At 44.5% G+C, this 22,157-nt stretch overlaps 1 pseudogene; it reads right to left on the bottom strand.

Moving 5' to 3' along the window:
• Positions 1–4,894: 4,894 nt before the first annotated feature.
• On the bottom strand, positions 4,895–6,749 carry LOC114694852 (annotated as a pseudogene).
• Positions 6,750–22,157: the final 15,408 nt, after the last annotated feature.

A 22,157-nucleotide genomic window follows, 5' to 3' on the forward strand; every position in this document is an offset into this window, starting at 1 on the left:
AGAGCGCACCCTGAAGTCTCCGCCCACTCCCTTGCGTAGAGAGGGAAGGAAGGGGCTCGTTTGCGGTCAGATGGTATCAGTCTGTGTTAAATGCACTGCAGGGAACAGCAAAACAGTTTAGGACCCGCGGCCGGCGGGATGCTACAGCTGCTGCGCTGCTCTCCGCAGCCTCGTCCTAAATCTGGAGCTGGAGTGGCCCTGGCGGAGCAGAGGGGCGGCTGAGAGCCTGGGGTGGGGAGGTCACCGTGCCAGCCCAGGCCTGTGGGAAAAGGAGAAAAGGAGCACAAAGAGCCGCGCCCTTCGTGGAGTCCGTGCCCACCGCAGCCAGACAGCCCGGCGCTGAAACGCCCTCTCTGGCTGCTCCCTGTGGAAGGCAGGGCCGGTTCTACCCGTCCCCGGAGAAGAGGCGGGTTTGAGACTGAGGCTTCAAGGTTTGGGGAGGAAAGCACCGCTCCCTGGCCTGATGACAGCTGCTTACTTGCAGATTGCTAATTCTGGAGCTAGAGGCAAAAATGTAGTAAAAAAACAAACAAACCTTTCTTGAGTGGTCTCTAGTCTCTCTTTGTGCCACGCAGAGGAGAAAATTCCGTAGTCCCTGGGCTCCAGATCCTAGGTATCTTCAAGGCCCAGGTCGTGTCACCTACTCCGTGAAGCTTTCCCTCCTGGTGTAAGGGAGGCGTTCACAGCTTTATCTGAACCTATCTAAGGACACTTAGGCGCCCTATCTTAAAAAATAAATCTGCTTAGACGATAAATCTACTCAAGTGTAATCAAGATCCAAATCCCCGTCTTTATCGTAACCTCGGCGGCCGCCAGCTCAGAGCCTTGTGCGTAGTAAATGTGCCAAAAGTGAGGAAGACATTGCTGCCAGGCCTCCCTAACTGTGGTTCTGAATCTCCAGATGCAATTAGCCTCAGACCCAAAGTACTTGGAAATAAATGTGCACCTGCCTGGAGCATCCGTAGACTCTTTTCTTGTGATTATTCCCTTAATAGATCAGAGTAACAACTATTTTCATGTACTTACACTGTATTGGTTATTGCAAGCAATTGAGAGGTGATCTAAAGTATGTCAGAAGGCTCAATCAGCTGTATCTTCATAAACCCTTGTTAAAACTGATGCGTTCACGAATTAGCTGAGGGAGAAGGACCCTCCACTAGAGTGGGTGGCATCTTCTGCCAGGTGACCTAGAGAGGAAGAGGACTCCTGAGAGGTCCTTTGCCTGCTTTCGAGTCTTACTGGTGAGCATGTCCATCTTTGGTACTGATGCTGTCCTCTGTTGACACCATTGTTCAGCTTCTTCAGCCTTAACCTGGAATGCAGACCAGAAACCCTCCAGGAATCTTCCAGGTCCTCAGCACCAGATTTGGACTGTGCTTCCTGTACTGTGTGGGAATCCCTGCAAGTTCTACAGCCAGCAGAGAAATAGACCACCGGAGGCAAGAAAGACACTTGGTTCAGCATGACTTGGATAGCCGGTGTTGGTTCCAACTTCTAGAGTCTGACACCAGGCTAGTTTATTTTAGACATAGTTAAGTACAGTATAATTTTGGAAGAAAGTTTCCTGGTAACAATGATCCCAGTCCCATGTGCACAATAAAGGTTAAGGGATGGCTGCATCGAATCTCTTTGGCAAAGTACAAGTGACCTCTACCATGAAGATGGGAGCTATAGCTTAAGGGTCTAGGAACTAGTGTGGTCTCTGATCTAGATATCAGAGAGGTCAGCAGGTAAGGATGGATTCTACTGACTGAGAAACAAAGCTAAACATAAAGGTTTGGGGAGGGAGAGTCTGGGATAAACATTCTGGGGATGTAGGTGAGGTCTGGTGCAACAGATAGCAAAGGCCACCAGATCATTAACAACATCCACTGTTCTGGAATATTCCTTTACACTGTGTGAAGAAGTGTGACTGTGACTGACTTAATAAAGAGCTGAATGACCATTAGCTAAGCAGGAAGAGGTTAAGTGGGACTTCTGGGAACAGAGAACTCTGGGGAGAAAAAGGGGGAGTCACCAGACAGATGCAGAGAGAACAGGACATCCAGGAGGAGAGATAAAAGCTACATGTCACGTGGCAACATGTAGATGAATAGAAATGGACTAATTTCAGTTATAAGAACTAGTGGGACAAGCCTAAGCTATAGGCCAAGTTTCCATAATTAATAAGTCCCCAGATCATTTTTTGTGAACTTTCAGCACAAAGAAAAATCTGTCTACACATGGCCCCCAATGTCCAGCCATGTATATCCACATAAAGTCTGAAAAAGCTATTTAAAAAAAAGAAAAAAAAAGGTTCAAAACTTGGAGTCAAATGTAGCTTCCTGGCATGCCTTCCTAGTGACCAAGGTCTCCGAGGTAGACTCGGCATACAGAGACGGGCTGCAGATGGGAGCCAGCCGCCAGTGCCATGCACCAGCGCCATGCGCTAAGCTGAGCCTCGCCAGGAGCTGATATAACAGCTTAAGATTTGTCTCACACAATCAGAGAACACCGCAGATGCTTAGTAAAGCCAGATCCAGACACATAAAACTAAAAAGTACAATATGTTTAAAAATAAAATGGGCATAGACAGTCATAAAAAATAAAGTTTAAAAATAATATGATAAAGTCTTTAAAGAGGGAATAAAATAATATTAAAAAGATAAGCCATGTGAGGATGGAAAATACACAGAGAGCCTGGATCCTATATGGTGTCTTGTTGATTCTGAATTTTTTGAATGCTAATAAACAAAAAAAATGATAGCTGCTGAGAGACACTGGATTGTGGAAGGGACTGCTGAATTAAACTAGCCTAGATACTTTAGGAATGCCTTAACTTTAAAATACAAGTCAGACAATGTATTGCTTTAGGGAAGAGGTTATGCTTTTGTTTCCACAGAAAACAAAAGACTGTGGATTCATTCAAGGTCAAAGAAGATCAGGTTTAATCAGGGAAGCCACCTTGAAAATCCTGGCTATAGACATAAAGAAAGAAATCTAGAAAAACTACAAGACAAGTGACATATATTTTACCTGCTCAAACATAAAACAAAAAATCATCTTTGGCTGTCTTGTGTACAATGCACAGTCCATACTGTGTTAATACAGATATGTATGTTACCTTCGTAAGTCTGTGTGTTTTCAGAGGAGGGGGACCAGACACCAATGAACTGGGTGACCCAGGTGATTCAACCTCTCAGGGTGCCTCTGTTGCAGTTTCCTCAGAGTTCTGCATCCAAAACAGCTTCAAGGCTGCTGGCTGAGATGGTCCAGCCTCACAGACTATTCTAGCCAGGACTGCAGATCAGCCTTGTGCTTTCCTATTCCACAGAGACTGGACAACAAATAGTATGGCTAGTTTTTCCAGGACTTGACCATTATCTCAACTTTCTCAGGTGCCATAAAGATGCTGTAGCCCACACACAACAGGAAGAAGTCTAGAGAACACATTCTCAAGAGGTGGGGTGGGTGGTTCTGTTTCTCTGAAGAACTCGGCCTGATACACTGAGTAGCCATTTCCTAAATGTGTTAATAGTACATTGTTAAGCAGAGAGTGGTGATGTGCACTTGTAATCTCAGCACTTGGAAGGCAGAGGAAGGAGGATCAAGGAGTTCTAGGCCAGCATAACTATGTAGCAAGTTCAAGGCTAGCCTGAGCTACATAAAATAACTTTTCTTTAAAATTAAAGTAGTAGATTGTCAATAGTCATTCCCAACTGTTGTGAGATATTTGAGCAAACTGTGTAAAGATTTGTCTCTGTCCTTTCTCACCTGCCTAAGATACCTGAGTGGTTTAATAAAGAGCTGAATGACCAATAGCTAGGCAGGAGAGGTTAGTTGGGACTTCCGGGGAAAGAGAGGAACTCAGGAAGAATCTAGGCTCACATGTGATGCGCCGCCAGCAAGACACAGGAGAGAGTCGGACACACAGAATAGAAGTAAAAAGCCTTGTGGCAGAATGTAGATTAATAGAAATAGATATTTAAGTTATAAGAGCTAGTGGGACAAACCTAAGCTAAAGGCCAAACTTTCATAATTAATAATATCTCTGTGTCATTATCTGGGAGCTGGTGGTCCCAAAGAAACTTCAACTACACCCAACAAATCAAACTTTTGTTGTCCACTGGCTTATGTAGTCCACCTGCATGCTAAGGGTTTAATCCATGTGGTTTGCCGTAGCTGATAAAAGAGACACTACCACCTGATTTGATAAGCATTTGCCCATTTGCAGACTTGCTCTAGTGCCTTTGGTGTGTAAAATAGTAGGAGAAATAAAAGGTAGATGCAAGACACTTATGAGACAGGTCTCACCTAGAAGAAATGGCTTCGTGTTGAACTAGAGTGAAAGAATGATTTGTATGGGAAATGGGGGAAAATGAGTAAACTTTTTTTTTCCGATAATGTTGTTTAATCTGCCAAATATACAAGTTGAATTTGAGGAGCATGTCTTGTCTGGGTGATGCACAGTAACCAGAGGTTTCTTGAAATGATCAATGGGTAGGGTTAAAAATGGCCACTAGCCCTGACCAGGTGGGTGGAAAGGGGGCAGAGCAGGTCAGAGAGGCCTCATTGGACGGAACTGGCCAGGCACAAACCTTGGACCCTTAGGGGCACAGGCTTCTTGACAGCCCCTCTGAGTGAGCACCCAGACAACGATCTGGGCTGGTTGTCATCAACTCCCACACCAGTTGCCTACTGGCACTGTCCCCCACCCCACCCCCCAACGCGCAATCTACTGGACAAATGGAATCTCTTTACCCCACTTCCCAGGCAGCCCCCAACCAGGGGTCCAAATTCTAAAAACACCAAAAACATTCAAACGGTGATGTATGAAATGCTGTCCTGCATCTTTCTGTCTCAAAGATAGCCATTGCCCCTCCCCTCAGCCCGCCCCCCCATCCCCTGAATGATTTCCGTGCCAAGATGAAGAGGAGGCCCCAGGCCTTAGGGGCTTCTGGCCATGAGGGGCTGCTGCAGCGGCGCCAGGGCACAGGGTGGGTGAGACACGGCAGAGGTCCTGGAGGCATGGCCCAGTTCCTCGGCATCTCCTCCCACAGGCCAGCTTACTTATTCAGGGAGAGTGACTGCATTTGTTTTCCTGACGAAGTTGCATCTTCTTTTGCTTTCCTCTCCACTTCTTTCTTTCTTGCTGCCTCCTCCCATTGTTTCCGGATGATTGCCTGCCAGGCAAGATCAGCCTTGGCCCTGCTCTGTCTTCCCAGCCAAATGCATCTTCATGTAGCGCTCTTTTGCTTCTTGCTTCTCGATTTCTTCTCATTCTCTCCTTGAAAGTTCCTTTGGCTCATCCAGATCTAGTTGTGTGACCTTTTTGGGGTCGCCCGAAGCGCCATCTCCACCTTCTTCTTGTTCATCTTCTTCGTTGGCCTTCTGCTTCTCAGCCTGTAGCTGGGCATCCATCTCCTCAGGGCTCGTATACTGCCTGACCCAGCCTTTGTGGCCTCCCTTTCTACCTCCTTTAGGCATCTCCACTCCGGCGGCTGCAGCGGCGGTGGACAGCGATGCCTCGAACTGACACTGAAAGTGAGTAAACTTTAAACACTAAGAAGTTCAAAAGAAGCACACCTGCTCCTTTCCATTGGGGATGGAAATGCAGGTGAATGGTGCAGTGCTTGTCTAGGGCGGGCAGGGCCCTGGGTTCAACCCAAAACAATGCAGAGATCAAAGTAAAAAGAAAGGCAAAGATCAAACTACTTCTAGATTGCTCGATATGGCATCCCTAAGCTGAACACCTGCTGGTAACACTCAATGTAGTCCAATTATGGTCTTAAAGGTGATAAACCCCAGAGACACTCAGCCAACTAATGACCAGCTGGTTCGGAGCAGACCTGCTCGCCCTTGGTTACCCTGTTTAGTCCCTGTCATTACACTGTCTGCAGAGACCAGCACAGCACAGGAGCATGGAGCAGGTGAACACTGCATAGAGATCAGTAAGTCGATTGTCTGGCTAACCACTGCTCTTTGAGTGAACAGAACTTTAGTAGCTTGCTTTATTTCGCCCATAATTTGGTAGCAATTCTTCCTTGAAGTCTCTAAATTAGTTGCAATCAGATGTCAACTGCAGCTGCTGTCATTTGAAGGTTCCACTGGGCCAGGCATCCGAAATGGCTCACTTGTGTAGCTGACAGGTGACACTGGCTACTGGCTATCTGGAAATTCAGCCCTTCTAACACGGCCAAGTTTTTAACCTGGCAGCTGGCCTCCCCCAGGGTGAGAGTCTGAAAGGAACCAGGCTCGTGACCTACTCTGCTCTGTCTTTGGAAGTCGGGTAGCATCCCTCATGTTATAGTCTACGTTCTACTAGCTGGGAAGCCAGCCACAAAAGCCAGCCCAGATTCAAAGGAGAGGGTCTCTTTGGGTTCTCTTGTTGCTAGGACAACGTGCCTTAAAGAAACAAAGGAGTCACATTTTACTGTGGGCTCACAGTTTCAGAGTGGTCAGTTCATGGCTGTTGGCTTCATGTGCTTGGAGGAAACATCGCGAGCGCAGGAGCAGGTAGCAAAGGCCATTCTTCACGTTCTGGGAGACAGGAAGCAGAGAGAAAGGGAAACAGCAAGGAGCCTGAGGACTTCCTTCCTCTAGACTCCAGCTCCTGTCTTTGCCTACCTCCCAGTAATGCCATCACATTATGAATCCATTAAGTGATTAATCTATTGATTAAGTCAGAGCTCTCACGATTTAATTTTCTCTGAAAATGCCATTACAGGCACCTAGAGATAGGCTTCACTGATCCCCTAGGCCTTTATTAATCCAGTCAAGTTGACAACCAAGATTAAGCATCGCCAGTGTCCAAACCCCACTTCTAAACAGGAACAAATTTTAAGGCACGCTCTTAAATCTCTATTTAGACAGTGTGACTCAAGGACCTTGATTTGGTCTGTCTGGCTGTGTGTTCTGTGGCCTGTGGCACAACTCAGTTTGGTGACATATTTGGAGGCTACTCTTGCATCAACATAATTCTCTGGATGACATTTGGAATTCTTCAAATCTAGCTGCTGAACAAAGAAATCTGAGGTACCCTTTGAGAAGCTCTCTTGGAGGAGGGGACCTGAGCCTACAGCAGTGGGTAAATTGTCGGGCGAGTGCATGAGGTCATCTTGGACCACCCAGTCCTGCTCAACCTTCAAATGACAGTTGAAAGAATTGCTAGAGCCACAGTACTTGGATTTGAGTCTCTACTACGGCTTAGCTGTACTACCCCCATGATAATAAGTCAGCTTTTCCATTGCTCATCTGTCTGAGGGAGATGAAGACATCATGTCCAGTTGGCTGATCTGTTTAATGGAGATACAGGCATCTGGTTTTATAGGGCTGTGATGAAACCAATGAGTTAATACATATAAAGTATCAGAAACAACGTCTGACACAGGGTAAATGCTCAGCGGTACTAGCCATCATTACCCAATTTCCATAGACCTCCCCCCCCAAGAGAATGTGGACACTAATTTGAGAACCAGCTAGCCAGCTGATGGATGTGAACTAACTAGACCTTCTAACCACTTCCTTTCTCTGAAAACCTGAAGAGCCTGGAGATGAACAAAGAGAGAAGAGGGGGAGTAACAGGGCTTGTGGTTTGTGTGTGTATGCTCTGTGGAGAAGTACAGAATATAGCAGGTCTCCAAGTGGACAGCAAGGCAAGGCACTGAGTACACACGAGTGTGAAAGAGGTGATGGGAACAGGGCTAGAACATGGCAGAGGAAGAGAAGGGGTGGGGCTCCAGAAGGTAAATTTAGCCTGGCCTCGCCTAGCCAGCTCTTCACTTCTAAAGGTAGCAAACATCACACCTCTTCAATAACCTCTTTCTCTTCCTGTGGTGGTTTGAACGAGAAGGGCCCCTCGGAGGCTCATCTTTTTGGAAGCTTGGTTCCCAGCTGGTGAGTTGTTGGGAAGGATGGGAGGTGTGGCCTTGTTGGAGGAGTGTCACTGGAGGTGGGCTTTGAGGTTTCAAAAGCCCACACCAGGCCTGTCTCTCATGAGAGACGTCTCTCTCAAGCAGAGCAAGTCTCTTCCTCTGTCTTTCACCCTGCCTGGGCCCTCAACGAACTGGATGATGCCGACTAGCATGTGCAAGGGTATCTCATTGCTTAGTCTACTGATTCAAATGCTAATCTTCAGAAACGCCCTCAGAGACCATTCCTAAGTAACACGTACTAGCCAGGCAATGTGTGAATGCTTGTATCCCCAGCTCTAAAGGGGACTGTGTGGCTTGCTGGCTTCCAGCCTAGATGTGTGCCTGATACTTCTTCTGAATTCCATGTGTGAACACAGGTGCATGCTACTGCACACACATGTGCCTACTGTACACACACACACACACCTACACCTCTAAATCTTTTAAAATTCTTATTGGAACATTTGCACTCTTCTAAACCAGCCACTCAAAACTGCCCGTTGTCGCTTTTGTGGACCTTTTGTTTCTTGAGATTTAGTCCATGTGGTGGAAAGTACCAATCGCAGAACAAGAACTAACACTGCATGGAAGCAGGACAGAAAATGTAAGAAAGGGCTATGAACTAGATTCAAAATTGCTTTGTTCAGTTTGCCTCATTTTCACTTAAACATGCAATAAGAATACAGCTGTATCCATGCCCTACATAAAAAGCATGCATGCAGCCGGGCGGTGGTGGCGCACGCCTTTAATCCCAGCACTCGGGAGGCAGAGCCAGGCGGATCTCTGTGAGTTCGAGGCCAGCCTGGGCTACCAAGTGAGCTCCAGGAAAGGCGCAAAGCTACACAGAGAAACCCTGTCTCGAAAAAACCAAAAAAAAAAAAAAAAAAAAAAAAAAAGCATGCATGCATGTAAACACAGTGAGAGAGGCATACACATACACATACCCATATAAGCACACATGCATGAAAACACACACATACACACACACACACACACACATACACACACACACCTACCTCTCTTCAGGGAAATATTTTGTAACTTTTCCTCCTTCCAACATGCCCTTTATGTTTGAGATTGGAGAAATATTTTGACAAAGGTAAAAATAGGAAGGTTTTGAAATGATTGAAAAATGATTCTACTTTGGAGGCCAGCAGAAAGGTCAGTAGAAGGATTTCAAAAGTCCCTGTTCTTTTGGAAGAAAAATGGGATATTGATTAAGACTTTTCTGAACACCTTTTCAAAAAGATGGATCACCATCCTCTGATACATCTGAGTTCTACTCAGTATACGCTGTACCGATCACCCAGTAAGTTACTGGGAGTATAAAAACAAAACAAAACAAAAAAACCCTGCAAACTCTTTATAAGGCCTTTTCTGACCTAATTTTGTCAGTGTTACAATCCAACACTGACAAACAGTATTCTTGGGGACTAAGAGGATTGCTCATCTCTGCCCTTTGGAGTCAGAGATGACTGCATGACTTGCTTTGGACAATGAACAGAGATGTGACATATTTCCCTCTGTGTGTCTGTCTTCAACTATGCAGCCCACCCCTCCCCTACCATGGAGAATTCACACGTGTTAAAGTTCCATGGATTCTGAATTACAGAGCTCCAGTAACAATAATAGCTGTCTGGCAAGGTGGTTCAACACTAAGCAGGTTTTTCATGGTAGAGAAATATGCCTTCCTCTTAAGAGTCAACGTTGACAAGGAGGGAGTTGAATCCAAATGAGCGACTGAATTATCTATGGAAAATGTGTAATTGTAAACAATCCACTTAGTCCCTCAGGCCTGTAATCCCAGATACTCAAAGGAAAGCCATAGCCATATATATATATATATATATATATATATATATATATATATATATATTCATTCAAGATATATATATATTCAAGAGAGAAAAAAACATTATGGAAGCTGAAGAGTAATGAGGTTTCCAGAGCATAAGCCTGGTTCAAATGCATCAACAAGGGGCTGGAGTGGCAGCTGGGCAGTTAAGAGCCTCAACTGCCAATGGAGAAGACTGGGTTTCAGTGCCCAGCCCCCAAATCAAGAGGCACAACCCCCAGGAACTCCAGTTCCGGGGGAACCAGCATCCTCTTCTGGCCTCTGTGAGAACTGCATTCAAATTCGGAAACCCCACTTCCAGCCTGCCCATATATAATTAAAAATAAATCTTCGAATGTATCATTAAAATCAAGTAAATTAGGAATGGAAATCTGCTTATTCCATGGTGTCTGTGTAGTAAAAAACACTGAGATTAGTATAAACGGGTTTTTTTTAAGGCAAAGACTCATGGCCAATGGGAGAATAAAGTAGGAACAACAAAGCAAAAGATGGAAACGGTTGAAGGAGCGACCAGCAACCTGGAAAACTACAGATGGGTGAAAAACCAAACTGAAAGGGAGCCCAGAGTTGGTTCAAAGGAAACCCCAAAGAATAAGATGTGGGGGGCACTTGTGAACATAGAGGTACTGATATACTTGAGCTACATAACAAGTTAAAAATATTTAAAGAGAAAACATTTAAACCCATGCAGCTAGCACTTTGCCCCTTCCTGGTAGTGGGAAAAATCTAGATGTTGACCAGTAGAGGGGTTGATTGACAGAGGGGCACCAGCAGGAGCCTCTGCAGGCAGAGGATGCACACAAAAGTGACAGCTGAAAAACAGGTTCTGACCTCTGGGCCTCCAGAGCATTGGTACCCACGCCAATGAAAGGTTCTTCTCTGAGTGTCCAACAAAAGAGTCCAGCCACATGGCCTACAACAAAACCCACTATTTAACCCACTGTTTACCTACCCATGGTAACTGCCAACACAGTGTTCTCATGTCCATTCTTGAATATAGACTGACCCAAACGATTAAAATCACTAGTTCATTGAAGATGAAAGGCACATCCAAGGTAGCTGCTGCTTCTTGTTGTTTTCAGGTAGCTCTAAAAAACACAGGGAACAAATTAAAACTTTTGAAAACGTGTAATATAGGCCAGGAAGGGCAGCACAGACCTGCACTACCAACACTCAAAAACCAGAAGCAGGGTGATCCTGAATTTGAAGCTAGTCTGGGCTACATAGTGTGGCCCTGTCTCAAAAAATAGCAAAAACACAGGTTATAACACAAACATCCCTTGCAAAATAAGAAGGAATATGACATCTATAAAAACAGGCGTATACAAAAGTAGGAACATCCGAAACACAAAAGAAAATCTCTTAAAAATTAAAAATGAGCCTCCTGGTAGGTTAGGCAATCCTCAGTGGTCATCGCTAAACACACACACACACACACACACACACACACACACACACACACACGAGCAACACTGAAGAGTCACTGGGTTATATTTATATATTCGTGTGTATATGTATGTAACAATAATAAAGAAGAAGAGGTCATGAGGTTGAGAGGGAGGGAGGGATATGTGAGGAGTTGAAAGGGAGAGTGTGGGGTAGAAATAATGTAAATACAGTACTCATGTATGAAATTCTCCAAAGAATAATAGTAGAATAAATGTCAAAAATTAGAAATATGCCAATATCAATGCAAAATGTAATGCATATCTAAAAGATAATATTGCGGTAAAAAAAATTAAGTAGATGAAGTCATGTAGAGGGCATGAGTGCTCTCAGGTGAGCACTGGAGAAACCAGGAATGTTAATCATGCAGGGTTTTCTCCTCAGTGGAGGAAATGCATACATTTTCCACCATAAGCCTGGGAGTCATGTTGTTAATCACCTGGTGACCTTTGCTAGCTGTAGGGCTGGGTCATACTCAAACCCCCCCAGACTATTATGTTTATCCCAGATGCTCTCTCCCTAGACCTTATCTTTAGCTTTCTTTCTAGGTCAGTAGAGTCCATTCTTAAAGGAGGTGTCACGTGTACTTCATAGCATGCTGACCTCTATGCTACCTCCATCAGAGACCACACCAAATCTTAGGGCCTTAAGCCCATGTTCATGGTAGAGGTCACATGGACTTTACAAAAGAGTTTTGATGTAGTCACACCTGCACATGGGATTGGGATAATTGTTACCAGGAAGCTTTTTTTCCAAAATTATACTGTACTTAAACATGTCTTAAAATAAACTGGCCTGGTGTTGGACTCTAGAAGTTTGAACAAGCACTGGCCAAGTCGAGCTGAACCCAATTTCCTTCTTGCCTCTGGCAGTTCATTTCTCTGTGGGCAGTAGAGGTTGTGGGGACCCTCCACAACGTACTAAGCACAAACAAATGACGAAAGTGAAAAATCAACCTCAGAAGTCCAAGATAATTAATGAGATTGAAAGTATAATTCCAAGGTAAAAAAACAATACCTAGATAGGATTTTTTTGTTTGTTTGTTTGTTTGTTTGTTTGTTTGTTTGTTTTTCGAAACTGCGTTTCTCTGTGTAGCTTTGCACCTTTCCTGGAACTTGCTTTGTAGACCAGGCTGGCCTCAAACTCACAGAGATCTGCCTGCCTCTGGCTCCTGAGTGCTGGGATTAAAGGCATGCACCACCACCGCCTGGCCTAGATAGGATTTTTTTAAGGCAGTTTTGCTTATGTAAAGGAGTAAATGATCAAAGAAACATATGTCAACAAACTTCCCAAAGTCAAAGGTCACCTATTCCCATATTAAGAGAGTCTACTGAAGTCTCAGAACATTTGATGGAAAATGATGCCCTTTGATACATTTCATCATAACATTCCAATCATTATGTGTAAAGAAAAGAGTCTGGCCTAAGTTTCTAGATGGTGATGGCTGGTAGTGGAAGTCCAAGTAAAAAGGACTACATTTGAGAGTGGTGTTGATGTCTGAACGCTGATCCCTGGAACCCAGAAGAGAATGGACCAAATGTAAAAATTATTTCCAACCTAGAATTCTATCTCCAGAAGTCTAGGGTGAGGGCAGATTATACCCTTATTAGGCATTAAAATCTGAAACCATTTGTACCTTATGGTTCATATCAGGTATGCTTTATCAAATCAAAAGAGCAAGCCAAGAGATCCAGGAAATGGGATCAAATACAGGAGAGGCATGTCAATCAACAGGATCATAGCTCAAGACAGCTGGTCTACATGGAAATGAGGCAATGAAAAGTCATATGATGAAGTATCCATGAACACCCAGAAGGGCAGGGTTTAGAGTGCTTCAGAATTGCTAGCCTCATAGAATCTTGGAGAGAAGCATGCTTGCAAAGAACAGGAAGCTCCACCCGCCCCCCCCCCCCCGCCCCATGTCTCTTCCTGTGCATCTCTTCATCTGAAGTCTTTGTAACATTCCTGATGATAAACTGGCAAACAGGCATCCCTGAGGACTGCCGACTGATCCTGGGTTATGGGAACCCTGGTTTATACAGTTGGTCCTGAAAACAGTTTGGGGCTTGCGACCATCACCTAACAGGGAATGGCAGTCTTGGGTGTCTGCTGCTTCAGCATCACTTGCTTGCAGATCTTCTCCCGGTGTGTGTAACCCCCTGAGACCAGCTAGTGCTGCCTGTTGGAATGTCAACTGATCACATTGGATGGATCTTGTGCAGGTCTTGTGCAGGTCACCATAGCTGAAGTGTGTAGCTGAAGTTTTCCTGTGTTCCACCTGGCCCGTGGTCAGGACAAATCTCTCTCACCTGCCAATCCTGCAGCCACTTGGACACAAGTAAACACACAGAGGCTTATATTAATTAAAACTGCTTGGCCATTAACTCAGGTTAACTATTGACTAGCTCTTACACTTAAATTAACCCATAATTCTCATTTATGTTTAGCCACATGGCTTGGTACCTTTTCTCAGTTCTACCTTCACACCTTGCTTCCTCTGTGTCTGGCTGGCGACTCCTGACTCAGCCTTCCTCTTCCCAGCATTCTCCTCTTCTGCTTATCCCGCCTATACTATACTTCCTGCCTGGCTACTGGCCAATCAGCGTTTGATGGCCAATCAGCGTTTGATTTATCAACCATATTAGAGCAACCTTCACAGCATACAGAGCGATATCCACTGCAGAAATGAGTTCGAGGTTATAATGGCCATGCCATGAGCAGATTCAAACACTCCTTCCCATAAAACTTTACATCTAGTATTTTCTCCCTTCCACCCCGCCTGTCCTTGATGGAGTTTGGCCATCAGGGTTTGCTGAGTGGTGTTACCTGTCTATACTTGCAAAACCATATCTACAGAACTCCACATCTTAAAAGTGGATGTATGGATCTGATCGGAAGCTGCTTTTCTAACTGAATCGCTCATGACTCCCTTGCCCTCGAGCCGAACACTACTCCCTCGGTCCTCTCCACTACCTCCGTGCTCCATGGTCCTGTCACCATCTCCATCGCCCTCATCTTCTCTACCTGTCTACTCTTGCCCTTTCTTCAAGGGGGCAGGTCTAATACCCTCCTCATTCCCGGATAGTTCTTGGAGATGCTTTCCAGGAGTGATGAGTTCTTCTAAGGAACCCCTCCACCCTCTCTGTGATACTCTAATAACCAAGGAGCCTCCCTTTACACAACCTGAATGATTCCCCCTTCAAATTCATCTTTGTAGATATCATTGCATCCTGCACATAGAATCCTCGTCATGTTCATTGAATTTTTAAACTGTGTAGTCAATCAACATTAGGGTCCATGACAGACTATCATTTGAAAGGCAAAGGAGAGGAGTAATCTTAGAGAACTGTCATAATAGGACCCATCAGTGCTGCCCTGGCTTCTAGCAAGATATTAAAATGGTTATTAGATTGCCAAAGGAAAAAAATTTAATTGCTAAAAGAAAAAGTAAGTAATGTGAAAATGTTCAGTGTCATGTACATGATATAAATGACAGTAAAGAACAAAGCTGTGAGAGCCACAGAGAATCTAGACTAAAGTCTTGTCTTTGCCTCTCAGAAGCTGCGATCTTTGGATCAGTTAATGTCTTTGAGCCTCAGTTTCATTCTTGGAAAAATTCAGAGAATGATGGTAGCCATGTCCTGGAGCTGTTTGTTTGCATTATTAGCTTATGTAAAGAGTTTTGTGTGATAGCTAGAATGCACTGTAAAAAAAAAAATAAGCTCTGGTTCTGCTCTCAGGGTTGAGAGCTGTCACTGGCTGTTACTGAGAGCACTGGCTTAGGAATCAGAGGTAGTTCTTATACAACAGTGATGTCTACATAGGAAAGAGCAGATCAAGACTAGGAGGATTCAGGACGGTTGCAGGCTCCCAAATAGAACATGGCTAAATGAGACTGTGTTTACTTCAGACTTCTTCTTTTTAGACCTAATAAGTGATCTTGCTTCTGGGATCTACTACCATGAAAATCTACTCCACCTTTAGAAAGACCTAGTGGTTGGCATGAACAATGATGGGGTCCAGGACATGGAGAGTTTGGCTTTTTCTCCATCATTTTTAGTTGCTACAAAGAGTTGGAGGATTAAATTTGGTGAGTCATGTCAAAGTAATAGTAGCTAAGCATCACTTAGCATTTAGTGCACGACTGTGTCCTTAGTACATTATTTCACCCCAGTCTTCTTAAGGCTTTCAATGAAGCTTTTGTTATCTCTAGTTTATAGATGATGATGACTGTTCACTTTTGCAGACTTAGCATAATCAATTACTGTACCCTTGATTGCTTCTCCTCATCTCCTTTTATGACCCTATGAGGTAGGAGCAATTTTAATCTTCATTTTTAAATGAGAAACCAGAAGTACCAATAGGTTAAATAAATTTCCAAGGTCACTAAGCTAATAAGTGATAGGGAGAATTCAAACCTCTGATTTCTAGAGCTCCAGAGCTCCAATGTTTTTTTCCTGAAAAGCCTAGCCAAATTCAAGTACGAACAGGTTGACCTTAAAATTGAAAGACATTGAGTTATTACAGCCTTCTCCTTATGTGAGTTTCAAGGTCTCTTGAATTCAAAAGTCCATTTTTCTTCTTGATAACTCCAGTGGCAACATCCCCCTGTAAATTATCTGTTGCCTGCCTCTAGCTTTATATGTAGTGATTTATTAATCTCCAGTTTGAATTTCCCCTTATCATTATCCTTTTTAACCACCCCAAATAATTACTTCATGTAATGTCACCCTTGAGATATTAGAAAATATATCTTTGGGGAAATTTTTCAATGAGATAACACTAAATACAGGATTCATTAGGAGTAACCAACCTGGCATGTCCTTATCAGTCACCAAGCTATTGTTAGCTCTCCATCTTTCCTGGACTTTTCTCCTGGTATGTACTTAGGGTTCTAGATATGGACCAATTGTCCTATTGACCAAGAGCCAAAATAGCCAATTAAACACAGATATTTCACTGTCTCCAGAAAAAAGCAACAGAAGCACAACGGACTGATGTATTTTTGTCTTGTTCACTTGTCATACCCATTGGCAACCTCTCCTCTGCCCAGCATGGTGCAGGTACCCTGTACTCTGTTTTCCTCACTGATCACACACTGGTCCTCACTGCAGCTCCCTGCATCCATGGTCATAACCATGGCAGGGCATCACAAGCACTTCCAATGCCTTCTGTTTCTACTGTAGCCCTCTGCTGTTGTAGATCCTTCATCCTCAGCCCTTGTCACCCATGACCCTTTCGTGACCTCTGACCTATTCATTTACCACCTGCCCATTGTCCAGCAGACCTATCATGTTCTTCCTTCTCTTGGAACTCAGTTTGGAGTCCAAGACCTTGTTAGTTCCTCATTTAACTCACCCTATTTCCTTTACCCTCTTCTGACTCCATCAAACCCGTTTGAAAAAAATGCCAACTAGCTGAACTCAGATCATACCAAACAGTACTTTAAATGTCAGAACATGGCCGGAACCATTTCTTTCTCATTATCATAACTTCCTGTAGCACTCCAGGCCTTCCCTTCCTTCATCAGAGTGCATTATCAGAGATTTGTTTTTTTAACCTTGTCTTGTCAACAAAGCGACTCCTAGAATCTCTCTTGCTTCTTTAAGTCCCCACACTGAGTACTTTCACAGGCATAAAAGCATATTTCATTATCCCCCATGTTCAAAACAAGACAAACCTCCAAATCCATGACAGAAATGGCCTAATTTTTCTGTTTTATTTAAGGAAAGGCTGTCTGGAGGAAAAGGTAGTGACCAGCATTTCTACTTCCTTGTCATCCACCCCAGCTACTCCACCAAAGCGATTTCATCAGAGGATTAGTGAGGTCTCCATGGATGTGATGGTTAATTTATGTGTTAGCTTAACTGGCTTTTCTGCTTTCCAGTTTTCAGACAGCATGTTTTTATGGAGGTGGGCTTTGAGGTCTTTATATATTCAAGCTATGCCCAGTGTGACACACACAGTTGCTTCTGCTACCTATGGATCAAGACATAGAACTATCAGGTCCTTTTCCAGCACTATGTCTGCCTGCATGCCGCCATGAAGATAATGCACTAAACCTCTGAAACTGTAAGCCAGCCCCAATTAAATGTTTTCCTTTATAAGAGTTGCCACAGCAATAGAAACTCTAAGTAAGACAGTCATGTTTTAAGTCCAGGAGTCCAGGAATATGATTTTATTAGGGAAAGAGTCCTTAGAGCTACAATTAAGTTAAGAATTTCAACATGAGATCATCCCAGAGTATCCAGGTGGGCCTTAAACTCAATGGCAAGTGTCCTTACATGGAACACGCAAAGGGAATGAACAGCATGAGAGGAGAAAGCATACAGATGAGGGACGGACGCTAGAGTTAGACAACCACAAGCCAGAATCTGAAGAAGCAAAGAAGGCATCCCCCTGTGGTCTTCTGAGTAAGGCCCTGTTGACCCTAGACACCAAGCTCTGGCCTCTAAAACCATGAAAGTACGTTCTGTTGGTTGAAAGTACCAACATTGTCGTCATTTCTCTTAGGAAAACATACAACAGGTTGGAGGGGGAGAAATGGAGAATGGCTGATAACAGGCTTCCCTTTTGAATGCTGTAGTAAGTTAAAATTGGATTACGCAGATGGTTGCACAACTCTGTAGATATGCTAAAAGAAACTCCCCAAATAAGTGAGTTTTAAAGTATATAAATTTTCGTCAATGAAAATGTTAAACTATAACTCTAGGAGTTAACTTTTAGCACATTCTTTATTACCTAAACCTGTGAGAATGTTTTTGAACTCTCCTCTGAGACATGTTTCAAGTGTGACCCCTCTTCTTAACTTCTATTACACTGTCTTCATCCATGACCATCTCTGTAGCCTATACAATCACAATTCCCTAGCTAGTCTCCCCAATTCCATTCAAACCCCCTTCAAATCCATATTCCTTTAAGAAAACAAATAATGACTTCTTTTCAGGATGGAGTATGTTTTTAAGATAGGGAGGTTCTACATAGCTCATGTTGGCCTGGAAATCACTTTTGCCCTGGCTGGCCTGGAGGCCTGGAAAAAAGATTATCTCACAATAATCCTGAGTTCTCCAAGTGCTCATGACCTTTGATGACCTCTGCTGGGATGCCCAGGCATCTGTGACTTCTCGGGGTAAGAAGCATTCCCACACCATTTCCATTTCTCAGAGCACACATTGCTTATTCTCGTCTCTTTCGCTTTCAGCTTCTAGTCACAGGACTGGGAAGTTCAGCGCTTGCCATTGGCAGCACAGGCTTGGCCTTGGAAGCTTGGACAAATGGCCCTTCTGTTTGGGCCCAGTCCTTAGCACAAACCGGAACCACAGAGTGCTGTCTGTCAGGTCTCATCTCCCAAAGTCTGCATCTCTCCCCGAGGCTTTCACCTTGAAATCCCTACTCTCTGTCACAGTGGCATTCAGACAGCTGAGCATTCACCAGACCGTGGAACGATAGAAGAAAGCCTGAGATGTGGCGTAAGAAACACAGCAACAAGAGTTCAAATCCCAACTCCACAGTGTGAGTGCAAGCAGGTTGCTAAATGCTGAACGTGTTTTCTAGGTCTCTCATCTGAAGCCTGCAAAGGAATATCTACCACAGTTTAGTTGTGTTAAAGAGGTGATACTTAGGCTTAAGAATCTGCAAGTTAGACAAAGGCATATTAACAAGAGAAGAGAAAAAACCCCACAACATTCAGATATGTGATGGGGGCAGGGAGAATGTGAAAGGAGTGGTTTCCTCAAGATCAAAACAGGGGTTTCCAGGAGGGACGTCCTGGGGTGGGGGAATTCCGCAAGGGAGTTTCTAGATCAGAGGTGAGAAGGGAGTGGGTGCTTATGCTTAATTATGAATGTGTAAGTAGTCCCCTGTGGGTACTTTGGTGGTGGTGGTGGTGGTGGTGGTGGTGGTGGTGGTGGTGGTGGTGGTGGTGTGTGTTCGTGATTGTATAAATCCCCTGGAAGGAGGATTTACAGCAGCCACACTTCCAGAATTTCTGCTTCTGCAGTGATAAGGGAAGAAGCTGAGGGAAGGTTTCTGTCTGCATCAGGCTGATTCTCGAATGTCTTCAGTTAAAATAATCTTCGTATTCTCTCTCAAGGTCGGACAGGTCCCCTCGAGTGCAGGCAAAGGGCACCCTTCCTTGGGACTGACCCTCTCTCACCCGCTCCTTCATTCAGTGTTTTCTCTCGGGGAACTTCAGTCACTGTTCCCCCAGCTGCTCAAGCCAGGGCTTGGGTTTGTCTCCTGAAGCTGGAGAAACGTGGGACAGCTCCTCCTTCCTCGCAGGCAGCCCAGCCCTTCCCCAGGCCCGCGGCTGCCCACCTCACCGCGTTTCTCCAGACCAAGGGGCATCTCCCACCCGTGCAGTGCGGCGGCAGCAGCACCTGGGGCCATTCTGTGCAGCAGCCAAAGGTATCTGGAAAATGCACCCTTTCAGAATGCCGGTCCCTGGGAAAGGTGCACACTACACTGAATGAAATTTTCACCGATGCTCACTTTGTACAATGAATAGACGCTACTAATTTTAAAAAAATGTCATTCACTTTCTTCAAACTCCTTGGTGGCTTCCCATTGCTGTCCTGATGGGGCACCGTGTTGCGACACCCCACACAACCTTACACTGCCCGCTTCACCCACCTTCCCTGTGATCAGCTCCTGACACACTGGTCCGCAGTCCTTCCTGGAACCCTGTGCGAGCGTCCTCCCCATTACACTGTCTTGAAATCTCGTTCCTCTTTCCACGTTTCTGCCCCATCGACTGGGTCTGTTCCTACACAGCCTCAACTGAATAGTATCACTTCTTTGAGAAATGTCCCTGACATTCTCCTCCCTCAGACAAGAATAAAACTCCCATGAGTTTTGGAGAGAGATGGGGAGAGAGGCGGGGCCGGGGGTAGTGCGGGGGGGGGGGGGGGATAGGGGGGGATAAAGAGAGAGGAGAGGGAGGAGGAAGCGAGGGAGGGGAGAGAGAGAGAGCTCATCACTCTGTTACTCTAGCTACAGCTATACCTACACTATATGAAAACTGAGATTATTGGAAACCATACGAACACTGTAAAAATCACAGATTTTACTTTTTCACTGCATAATTAGAACAATAGAGTCTGTAAGAACCAGCAGGCTGGCTACAGCTTTGGCATTTTGGGGTTTCTGGCTATTTAATACTAATCCAAACTGGATGTGAAAACTTCTGACTTTCTTGTTTCCTCCTCCAGGCTTCTGATAAGCTCAGTGGAGGTGAGCATCCTGGGCACCTCTGCATCCTTCGGGCGGAGACAGCAGACACACTCCTCCCCCTGCTCATGATGTTAGTTTCCTAATGAATGAATCGGACCACGGTCAATGCAGCAGTTAAAATGAAACACCCCCACCAGCATCTGGAGCATCCCAAACCCAGATCTGAAATATAAACAATATGCAAATTAGTAGATGGCATTTTACTGATAAAAAATACTGTAGGAATCCTGGGGGAGATACAAGGTAAATCAGTTTTCTTTTTGTTAAAAAGATTAGATTAACCACAAAGAATCAGTTAAAAAAAAGTTTTTAAAAAAATAGATTAAATGTACCCAAAGGTCCCTTTCATCATAAAATTCTGATTGTGGGATTAGATGCTAGGCATTTGAAATAGCAGGTATATAAATTTACAAAGGAATAAATTGGGTACATATAACAGGAGTTTAATAACTTAATATTGACTTTTCCCAGGGCACCAGCAAGAACTTCCCACTGTTTGTGAAGCCTGATGACTGCAACATTTATCCTAATGGATCGTCTTGTAGCTTAGAAACCATTCTCAAAGACATTCAAGAGAAAACTCAAAATTCTTCTTCAGCAGTGGGAGCTTAAAACGGCAAGGCTAAGCCCTAGGACAGAAAGAACACTGGCTCTGGAGCAGGAACTGGACGTGTCCTGGCTCTGCCTACACAATCTCTGTGACCTTAAAGACATCACTGACTTCCTAGGAGATTCAGTTTTATGTCGCATTTAAGCTAAAATTTCCAAGGTCATTTTAAAAAAAAAACTGGTTTCTAAATTCCTGTAATCTAAGCTCCTGTGCATAGTTAAATGCATATGAGCCGTTACGCCTTCCCTTCAAAATGCCCACTGCTTCCTTTTGGACTTAGACTAAAACCCAGACTCCCCTTCCGACCTACATCGCTTATCTGATGTGGCCCCGCCTACTGACTCCTCCCATTCTCCACCCACCATCTACTTCCACCAAGTGCTGGGCATGCTGCTGCTGCTGCGTACTCTGCCCCAGTCCTTGCTTGCTGTCTCCTATATCACTCACATTCCATGCAGATGTCATTTTGGGAGAGATACCGTTTCTGAACACCTTATTCTGCAACACACACACACACACACACACACATACGCACACGCACACACACAATACCATTCTATCACTTCATCTTTGTTTCATTTTCTCCATTGTGTCTGTCATGATCAAATGTTACCTTGTGCAATTTCTTCACATTTGAGAGATCCTGGAATGCACGACTACCTGATAGTGGGAACTTTGTCCATCTACACTCCCAGGACCTACCCAGCCTGGCACCAAAGCAGATTCTCAAAAAAGAAATAAACAAAAACGTCTGACAAATTCAGAAGTTCTCTCTGCATCTTCTGCCCCCCTCCCCCAATCAAGAGTGTAGTTTCCCAGATACGAAACCAGTTTTGGAAAGATGGAAAAATCCAAGAAGTCAATTTAGTTTAAAGGCAATCAGCTGAGGTAGGGTGGAAGCTCAGTGGTGCAGGGCTTGCTTAGCATGCACAAGGCTCTGGGTATAATGGCCAGCACTGCAATAAAAGAAAAACAAAAATGAGAGTCTTTAGGGGGCTAGAGATACAGCATAGTGGCAATGTGCTTGCCTAGCAAGCATGAGGTCCTGGGTTCAATCCCAGGTACTGGAAAAAAATATATATAACAAAACAAAGCTCTCTAAAATGAGTGAATTGGGGCTTGC

Source organism: Peromyscus leucopus, chromosome 20 (assembly GCF_004664715.2).
Source record: "Peromyscus leucopus breed LL Stock chromosome 20, UCI_PerLeu_2.1, whole genome shotgun sequence".
NCBI classification, from domain to species: Eukaryota; Metazoa; Chordata; class Mammalia; order Rodentia; family Cricetidae; genus Peromyscus; species Peromyscus leucopus.